Below are 10,601 nucleotides of genomic sequence, written 5' to 3' on the forward strand. Positions count from 1 at the left end.
TACAAATGAGATCTTTCTTATACTTTATAGGTTTTTGTTAAATTCAATATATTTGTTTAAATGATTTCACTAAAAAGTTTTTATCAGAAATCAATTTTGAAATGTATTCAGTAATATTTTGATATATTCATACCCTAAATTTTCTATATAAATATCTTCTGAAATCAAATATTGCTCATCTCCTCTCAGATATTTTGTGATATGCTGTGGGATTTCAAGAATTTTCTCTTGATAGACCAGAGTCTTTAAGTGGGAAAGCCATGTGATTTTATGTGACTTTAGATAAACATCTGTAATCAGACTATAAATGAGTTGGATACAGGGAAGCATGGATCAGAGAAATCATTCAGACAAGGTAGAAAAATATGAAGTCTAGAACAACAACACAAAAAAACAATAGAAATGAAGAAAAGGGAAGTGAATTGAGAAATATTTGATAGTAAAAATTATACAACTAGAGATGAAAAGTGAAGTACAAACAAGAGTACCACATAGGTGTCTATACTGGGGACCTGGGGGAGTGGGAGTAGTAATAATATTTCTAAAGGCATTGGGGTGGATGTAATATGAGTGCAAATTTCGATGTGTTAACTTGAAGGTGCAGATGGACTTCCATTTGTATATGCTCCATAGAGCTTAGATAGATTACTCTGGAGACAAGTGATAAAGCTACTGATACTGATGTGACCATGTAGATACTAGAAGGCACAAGAATAAAGACCATTATGGGCTTTGATTAAGTGATTCAACATGCATTTTGGGTTCCTGATTCCTTCCTAACTTTTTGCTATTTCTTTTGTATATGGGCTTTCAAGTTGCATGATTGCTTCACTCCCAGGCATAAAATTAGCATCAAATGGAGAGAAAAAATGGGGTGGGAAAATCCATCTGCACCTGAAGACTTTTCCTTTTATTGTGAAAGATAGTTTTTATTGGTTTACATGTTGTTGAAAAGTTCCAGACTACATGCTCCTCCTTACAACAATCCATGGCCAAGGAAAATCCAATTACAATATCTGGTTTAGAAAAACCATATAACATGCTCTCAAGCTGGAATAGGGCTTCTCTCTCCTAAAACTGAGAGATTGTAGTCCATTAACTGAAAAACTTAATTTTTATTGACAAAGAGTGAAAAGGTGAATGGCTTTAGTGAGGCAAGAACCAAGAGCAGAGGGCGGAGTCACAAAAGCGAGGCATAATAAACAACACTAAACCTCACGGGGAGATTAGGGTAAATAATCATTGAAAAGTGATTATTATATGAAATGTTGAGAATCCAGAGTTCTTTTCTATAAATAAGAAACCTATGGGTACCAGTATTGCTAATGAAGTATGAGAATATGCTTGCCAGTGAATAGTTGGGAAGAAAAAAGGAATAATAAGAAGGGGACAAAAAATCCAGAGGTTTTATTTTTTTTTTAAGACAGTTCACTGTACTAATAAATCAAGGAAAATATAAACTTGAAAGTTCATTGATGGATCTTTGGGAAATATCTAGGGTATACTTGAAGAGGCTGGCCTTTGAGAGCACAGTGCCGTCATTTAGGGTATGCATAATAGTACCCTAAACCTATAGACACAGTTCTGGCTCTTACATTTGATCCCGCTGAGACTCAGCTTCTCCATGGGTAAAATGAATCTAATCAAGTAGTACTTATCTTATGGAATTGTATATAGGTAAAAAAAGATCATGTGCTTATTACAGTGCCTTGCATGAAGGAATCAATAAATGTTATTAATAACAACTTTATTTTTTAAACACTTACTGGTGTTTATTCTATCTAATATTTTATTTGATATACAGGCTAATGCAAGCACAATTATAGTAATGTATTGAACATTATGAATAATCTCAATCTGAGACTCTGACTTCCCAGGTAAATCACACACACATATATATACAAATAAAAACAAACAACAACCACATACTGGGTTAAGCAAGGTGAAATACAATTACTTAAACAGTTTTGGCTGAAAGATCTCCATTTGACCAGTGAATAAGAAATTCAGATAAGTAAGATGACAAGTTAGTATGAGAGCATTAATATCAAGGTGACAGAAATGGCTGAGCCTATTCAGCTGAGAGAATACCAAGGTCAGTAGTAAAGGAAAATGTCTAGCAATTCTTGAGAGGCAAAACAAAGTAATTATCTTAATAATGGAATAAGAAGGAATGCAACTACAATTATCTCCATCTGAAATATTCATTTTTATCTCTCTATGTAAAAATTCTCCTAATTGTCAAAATGTTTTTATGGTTTTTTTTTGCATTTTCTGAATGTTGAGTTTTTATTTTTTTACTTTTATTTTATTTTTAAACTTTACATAATTGTGTTAGTTTTGCCAAATATCAAAATGAATCCACCACAGGTATACATGTGTTCCCCATCCTGAACCCTCCTCCCTCCTCCCTCCCCATACCATCCCTCTGGGTCGTCCCAGTGCACTAGCCCCAAGCATCCAGTATTGTGCATCGAACCTGGACTGGCATCTCGTTTCATACATGATATTTTACGTGTTTCAATGCCATTCTCCCAAATCTTCCCACCCTCTCCCTCTCCCATAGAGTCCATAAGACTGTTCTATACATCAGTGTCTCTTTTGCTGTCTTATACACAGGGTTATTGTTACCATCTTTCTAAATTCCATATATATGTGTTATTATACTGTATTGGTGTTTTTCCTTCCTTTATCCAATTAAATTATTTCACACTCAGGAAAGTGGAACCCACAGGAAACACTAGCAAGAAAACTGGAAGTCTGTCTTTGTACTACTGACTGTGATTTTTCTTTTCCTATTCTCAGGTGATTTGAGAAAGAGCTCTTCTGCCCAAGTCAATGGATAGACCAAATGATTCTGTGGTTTCTGAGTTTGTGTTGCTAGGATTCTCTAGTTCTTGGGAAACTGCACTTTTTCTTATGTTGATATTCTCCTTGCTCTATATAGGAATCATCCTGGGAAATCTCTTCATTTTGTTTTTGGTAATTTTGGATTCTCACTTACATTCTCCTATGTACTTCTTTTTAGCCAACTTGTCACTCATTGATGTTGGCCTTTCCTCTACCATAGTCCCCAAGATTATTACAGACCTTCCAAATAAATACAAGATAATCTCTTTCAAAAGTTGTATGACACAAATGTGCTTCATTCATATCATGGGAGGAGTGGAGATGGTGTTACTCATAGCCATGGCATTTGACAGGTGCACAGCAATCTGTAAGCCTCTTCACTACTCGAACATCATGAATCCTAAAATATGCATTTCATTTGTAATCACTGGCTGGGTAGGTGGGGTGAACCATGCTATGTCTCAATTTGCTTTCATTATAAACTTGCCCTTTTGTGGTCCTAACAAAGTAGACAGCTTTTATTGTGACTTTCATAGGATCATAAAACTTGCATGCACAGATGGAACCAAATTTGAGTTTACTGTTGCTGCCAACAGTGGTTTCATGACTATGGGTACTTTCTTTCTGCTAATCCTTTCCTACATCTTCATTTTGGTCCTGTCTGGAAATGTTCTTCAGGAGACTTATCCAAGGCATTTGTCACTTTGTCAGCTCACATCACTGTGGTGGTTCTTTTCTTCACTCCATGCATGTTTCTCTATGTATGGCCTTTCCCCAAATCATCAGTTGATAAATACATGTTCATTGTTGACTTTGTTATTACCCCTATCTTGAATCCTTCCATATATACATTAAGAAACAAAGACATAAAGGTAGCTATAAAAAGGTTGAACAAAGAGGGACATCATGTCAGATTTTGCTGACTAGAGCTGTGTTAGGAACTCTAAAACTATCCATTTATCTGTCCTTTAGATATCTACCCTAGGCATCTGATATTTAACATGGCCAGATATGGACATGGCATCTACACCACTGAACATATTCCTTCAGCTCTGTAGAGAATCAGCTCTTTGCCTTAACTACTACTGGAAAAGTGAATCCAACAACAACAAAAAAAATGGTTATTTTAACATACAGTATCACTCTTTACTAAACCATACTTATAATTAAAAATGTATCATCTTGATAATAGAAATAATATAATGACATCTCTTCTGTTTCTCATAAGGTTTGAAAATAAGTGGCAGACTTGCTTTGCTGAATGTTAGGAATCATCACATAGAATATATGTAGAACTAGTAGATCTACCTAGCTACTCTTTAGTGTTCCCTCGGAAGAAGACCTAAAGACAAAATTTGATTATGGGTGATTTACTTGAAGGATGAGATGGTTGGATGGCATCACCAACTCATTAGGCATGAGTTTGAGTAAACTCCAGGAGTTGGTGATGGACAGGGAGGCCTAGCGTGCTGCAGTCCATGGGGTCTCAAAGAGTCGGACACGACTGAGCGACTGAACTAAACTGATTTACTTGAAAGCTTATTTTTAGAAACATCATTATTTAGCAAAGTGAGACAAGTGAAGAATGTAAATGTAGCTGGTGTGTAATCTTACTGTAGCCCTCTGGGGGACTCTATAATAAAGTCTGAGATTTAGAAATGTCCCAAGTAAGGAAAGGAAGCTGGAGTACTTCTTTAATTTCACCTTTAGAGAGTACATTAATTCCTTGGCATACCCAGCCTTTCCCACACAGGATCTGTATATGTGAGAAAGCCAGAAACAAGTCATCAGGTACACTTTCAGTTGCTGGGAAACCATATCCTTGTTTGAAAACAATAAATGTCCAGGCATAGTCCACTTTAGTTCCTGTTTAACTCTACTTTATCCTGTCATAGTCTCTTCAAAGTGGTGGTTTTCAATTTCATAAAAGAAAGACTCTAAACAGAAGAGACAGGCGATAGCAGCATTGTTGCTCCTCACTGACATTTTCTTCCATTACCCATTTAAATCCCCCTCATCCTTATGCACTTCTTCTGATGATCCATGTTGCTTACCCAGTGAGATGACCCAGTTAATTTATGAGCATTTGAGTTGCTGGTTAAAATGTTCTTGCCAGCCTATTGTTGCTACATTTTGCTTTTTTAGTTACCATCAACCATGGAGCCAACCATGGAGCCTAGAAGGATCTCTCATTTTAGAACTATTCTTCATTGTATAACCCATTAAGAAGCAGCAACCATATCTTTATCCAATATGGGATGAAAATGAGATTACTCAGCCTTCCAACCATTGTTCTTCTAATATGAGGAAACTCAAATGACAGAAAAGCAGCTAAAAATTGTTTTTTAGAATCCATACTATGTCTCATCAAAAAAGCATTCTCCCCACTTCAGCAGATCCTAAGATTTCAGGAATAGAAAACACAAACTGCACAAGAAGTTCACTGCATTTCATGATAAGAGATACTACTGTTTTCTCTGTCCCTTTGTTTTATAGGGGAAGATCCCCTGTAGAAGAGCATGGCAACCCACTCTAGTATTCTTGCCCGGAGAACTTCATGGACAAAGGAGCCTGGCAGACTATAGTCCGTGAGGTCACAAAGAGTCAGACGAGACTGCACAACTAACACTTGTTTTACAGAGATGTGCATTTAATGTGCTTCCCAGGTGGCTCAAGAATCTGCCTGTCAATACAGGAGACATGGGTTTTTCAATCCCTGGATCAGAAAGATCCCTTGGACTAGGACATGGCAATCCACTCCACAATTCTTGCATGGAGAATCTCATGGACACAGGAGCCTGGTGGGCTACAGTCCATGGGGTTGCAAAGAGTAGAACACGACTGAGCACACATGCACATATTTTATCTGTAGGGGACATAGCACTTATCTAAAGACAGTTCAAAGCATATTATTTTGAAGCACAGACCCCCAACTCTGCAGTGTATCATCTTCAAACTAGTGCCTAGGTTGTAATTTTAACAGGCTTTGCCGATGTGCTATCAGATCTCAGTCGTGCAGTATATGATAAGTTGAATTGGTTCCCTAGTTATGTTTGCTTTTGTGAATTTTCTTTGCTATAAAGTGAGCACTTTCAGCCTAAGAAAATATTATGTGTGATTTCATGTTGAAAATCAGATACTGTGAATACTTGGCTAGTTGTGCTGGACAAAGCACTAAAAATGGGAAAGATAATCTATACTCAGAATTATTTATTAATGCCAGGAAGGAAATATTTCTTTCTCTTCCATTTTAGAAGGGGTTACATGTTAATAACTACCTTCAAGTGATTGATTTCCATCCTCAAAAGACGGTACTATTTGAAGAACCTATCTGTGCTGCCAACAGGCCAAACATTCTACAGGGGTAGAAGTTAGAAAAAGCTTGTGTAAGAGGCCTACTCCATAGTTCTTCTCCACAGGTGAACCCATTGTGCAAAAATTAGGTGGACTGAGAAGAGATTAACAATCATTTATCCTTTCAATTACCTAGCTAAACACTTTAACAAAGGTAATGATTGTTTAAATTCTCATTGCACAAATTAGTTGTGTGATTCCTATCACCTAGCTGCAATCTGACACATTCCACTCCAATAAAAAGAAAAATACTTAAATGGTTCTACTAGTGAATTTGCCAAACATTTAAGAAGAAAACAAGAATTCTTAAACTCCTTTAGAAATATATATTTTTTAATATATTTTTTAAGTTTATAAGGTTGAGACAAAAGATTTGAGTGTCAAACAAACACACAAGAATCAGAGTTTTTACAGTTTTACAGTTTCAAACTATTGTAATAATTCAAAGGATTCAGGTGACTGGAAGACACAAAGTGAAGCAGGAGTCTGAGACTGCCAACGTAGCTTGCCCAGGTTCTTTCTTATTGTAATAGGATGCTCTCTGACCCAGATATAAAACGTGATCTCCAATGATGCATTAAGAATATCACTTACAAAAAGTCATGAAATCTATTTTGGTCATGAAATCTCTCCCTATAATATTCCAGTAATTACAGAGGAACATCAATATTTTCCTGTAGGTCATGTACCCCATGGAACCTAAATCCCATATTAATTTACCAAGAGCAAACTAGAAGGACAAGACATATCCTGCTATTAATAACATTCCATTATCCATATTCTAATAAACATCACTAGGAAGAGACCCACTAAGTATGTGTTCATGAAGATTTGACCAGATCATTTCTTCCTCTTATTCTCATTCAGTCTCTCCCAACCCATCATTCTACCTCTCTCTGTCTTCTCTGTTTCTACCTCTGTGACTCCTTTCTCCACCCGTGCACTCTCTCTCCCCCTTCCACCATCCCTCTTTCTCTTGGTTACCATGAAACAGCAGATGAGTTACAGACCCATTATCAATCCTTTCCTTTCAATAACCATAAAATGTTTAAATGTCAGTAACATTACAAGAAAGGGAAATTACAACCCAATTTGTGTATCTCTTCAACACAGACACAAAACTCTAAAAAGTAATAGCTAACTATAGCCACTGATATATAAGTAGGTGAAACACCAGGTTAAGTCAGTTTTACTCACAGAATTTAAGATTGTTTGAACTCAGTCAAAGGAATTCACCATGTTAAGGCTGCAAGGGGGAAAAAATCATACAAACAACATGGTAGATATACAAAAAGTATTTGATAAAAACAAATACCCATTCTCAATAAATTTCATAGCAAAAGCTGTAGCAAATTAAGCATAGAAGGTATAGTGGGTTTAATAGTGTTCCCCCAAAATTCACATTCACTAAAACCTCAATGTGGCCTTATTTGGAGATCAAACCACGTATATTTAATTAAGGAAAGGCTCTAGATGAGGTCATCCTGAACTAGAGTGGACCTGCAAATCAAACGAGTGACCTCAAAGGTACAAAGAAGGATACAGAGAAGCAAAAGAAAGGAGGCTTTATGAAGACAGAGGCAGAGATTACAATTATGCCTCCACAAACCAAGGAATGTCAGCAACCACCAGAAGCTGGAGGAGGCAAAGAAAAATTATTTCCTAGAATCTTCAAAGGGAGCATGGCTCTGTCAGCACCTTGATTTTGGACGTCTGTCCTCCAGAACTTTGAAAGAACTAATTCCTGAGCTTCCCTGGTGGCTTAGTGTAAAGAATCTGACTGCCAATTCAGGAAACACAGTTCCATCCCTAATCCAGGAAGATCCCACATGCTGTGGAGCAACTAAGCCCATACACCGCAACTGCTGAGCCTGTGCCCCACTGCCTGGGAGGTGCAACTACCGAGCCCACGTGCAACAACTACTGCAGCCTGCATGCCTAGAGTCCATACTCCGCAACAAGGGAAGAAACTGCAGTGAGAAGCCCATGCAGCACAACCGGAGACTAACTCCCATCACTGCAACTAGAGAAAAGCCCAGAAACAAAGACTCAGCATAGCCAAAAACAAATAAATAAATATTTTTTTAATGTTCAAGGAAAGTCAAGAAAAATTAAAAATTAAAAAATAACAAATTTCTGAATAAATAAATTTTTTAAGCCACTAAGTGTGTGGTATTTTGTACAGCAGCCCTAGGAAACTAATTCTGTATATTTACATAAAAACTACAATATATACTGCAGAAAACATGAAATATTCAGAGCTTTCCTCCAAGATAAAAAATATGTCCACATTCTTGCTGTAAGTACTTCTGTTTTACATTTTAATGAGGGTTTTATGAGTAAAATAAGGTAGGAATACTAAATAAAATGTATACATATTTAAGGTTATAAATAAAACTGGTATTCTTCCTAGACAACATTGTCATGTACAAGTTAGTTATCTTTCTCATAGGCTTATATAAGCATCTTCATAATAGTACTGAGAACCCTACTGCCTGCTTTATTTGAAGAAGGAAATGGCACCCACTCCAGCATTCTTGCCTGGAGAATTCCATGGACAGAGGAGCTTGGTGGGCTATAGCCCATGGGTTCACAAAGATGTGGACACAACTGAGTGATTAACACTTTCATTTCTAGGCAGGGAACCAACTGATGTAAAGCAAGGTATCTCACCCTCAGCATCATTAATATTAATATTGAGGCAATTAAGTCTTTGTTTGGGAAACTGTTCTATATGCTGTGCAATTTGGGGCAGTATCCCTGCCAGTAGCAGCAAATCTTCCTCCCGAATTTTGATAACCCAGAATACCTCCATACAGTGCCAAACGTCACCTACAGACAATATACTGAGATGAGAATCATTGTTTTAAGGGGTATCATGGGATACCCCTCAGTTCATTCTTATGGAGTTTAGGTTACGTACAACCTGGTCTAGCAAAAAAGCAAATCTACCTACTAAAAACTATAAGATAATGATGAAAGACTGAAGATTACACAAATAAATGGAAAGGTATTCTGTGCTCATGCATTGAAAGAATTAGTACTATCAAAATATCCATACTACTCAAAGCATGTATAGATTCAACACAATCTCTATCAAACTCTAATGGGATTATTTACAGAAATAGAATACACAAATATAAAGTTGGTATGGAACTTCCCCCATAAAAAACATGTAGCCAGAGAAATCTTCATAAAGAACAAAGCTGGAGGCATCATGCTCCCTGATTTCAAAACCTATTACAATGCTACAGTCATCAAAACAGTTATTGTATGAATGCAGAAATAGACACATTGATCAATGGAACAAATTAGAGATCCCAGAAATAAACCCACACATAACCATTCAATTAATATATGACAAAACAGCCAGTAACACTTAATGAGAATAGGACAGTTTTTTCAATAAATGGTATTGAAAAAGTTGGAAAGACACATGCAAAACAAAGAAACTGAATCATTACCTCACTTCAGTTCAGTCACTCATTTGTGTCCAACTCTTTGAAACCCCATGGACTGCAGCATGCCAGGCCTCTGTGTCCATCACCAACTCAAACTCATGTCCATGGAGTCAGTGATGCCATCTAACATCTCATCCTCTATCATCCCCTTCTCCTCCTGCTTTCAATCTTTCCCAGCATCAGGGTTTTTCCAATGAGTCAGTTCTCACATCAGGTGGCCAAAGTATTTGGAATTTCAGCTTCAGCATCAGTCCTTCCAATGAATATTCAGGACTGATTTCCTTTAGGATGGACTGGTTGGATCTCCTTGCAGTCCAAGGGATTCTCAAGAATCTTCAACACAGTTCAAAAGCATCAATTCTTCGGGTCTCAGCTTTCTTTAAGTCCAACTCTCACATCCATACATGACTACTGGAAAAACAATAGCTTTTAGAAGACCTTTGTTGCCAAAGTAATGTCTCTGCTTTTTAATATGCTATCTAGGTTGGTCATAGCTTTTCTTCCAAGGAGCAAGTGTGTTTTAATTTCATGGCTGCAGTCACCATCTGTAGTGATTTTGGAGCCCCCAAAAATAAAATCAGCCACTGTTTGCACTGTTTCCCCCTCTATTTGCCATGAAGTGATGGGACCAGATGCCATGATCTTAGTTTTCTGAATGTTGAGCTTTAAGCCAACTTTTTCACTCTCCTCTTTCACTTTCATCAAGAGGCTTTTTAGTTCTTCACTTTCTGCCTAAGAGTGGTGTCATCTGCATATCTGAGGTTATTGATATTTCTCCCAGCAATCTTGATTCCAGCTTGTGCTTCATCCAGCCCAGCATTTCTCATGATATACTCAGCATATAAGTTAAATAAGCAGGGTGACAACATACAGCCTTGACGTACTCCTTTTCCTATTTGAAACCAGTCTGTTGCTCCATGTCCAGTTCTAACTGTT

At 37.1% G+C, this 10,601-nt stretch overlaps 1 pseudogene; it reads left to right on the forward strand.

The window, feature by feature from the left end:
* Nucleotides 1–2,791: 2,791 nt before the first annotated feature.
* On the forward strand, nt 2,792–3,773 carry LOC139185456 (olfactory receptor 4F21-like; annotated as a pseudogene).
* Nucleotides 3,774–10,601: the final 6,828 nt, after the last annotated feature.

This window comes from Bos indicus, chromosome 10, assembly GCF_029378745.1.
Source record: "Bos indicus isolate NIAB-ARS_2022 breed Sahiwal x Tharparkar chromosome 10, NIAB-ARS_B.indTharparkar_mat_pri_1.0, whole genome shotgun sequence".
NCBI classification, from domain to species: domain Eukaryota; kingdom Metazoa; phylum Chordata; class Mammalia; order Artiodactyla; family Bovidae; genus Bos; species Bos indicus.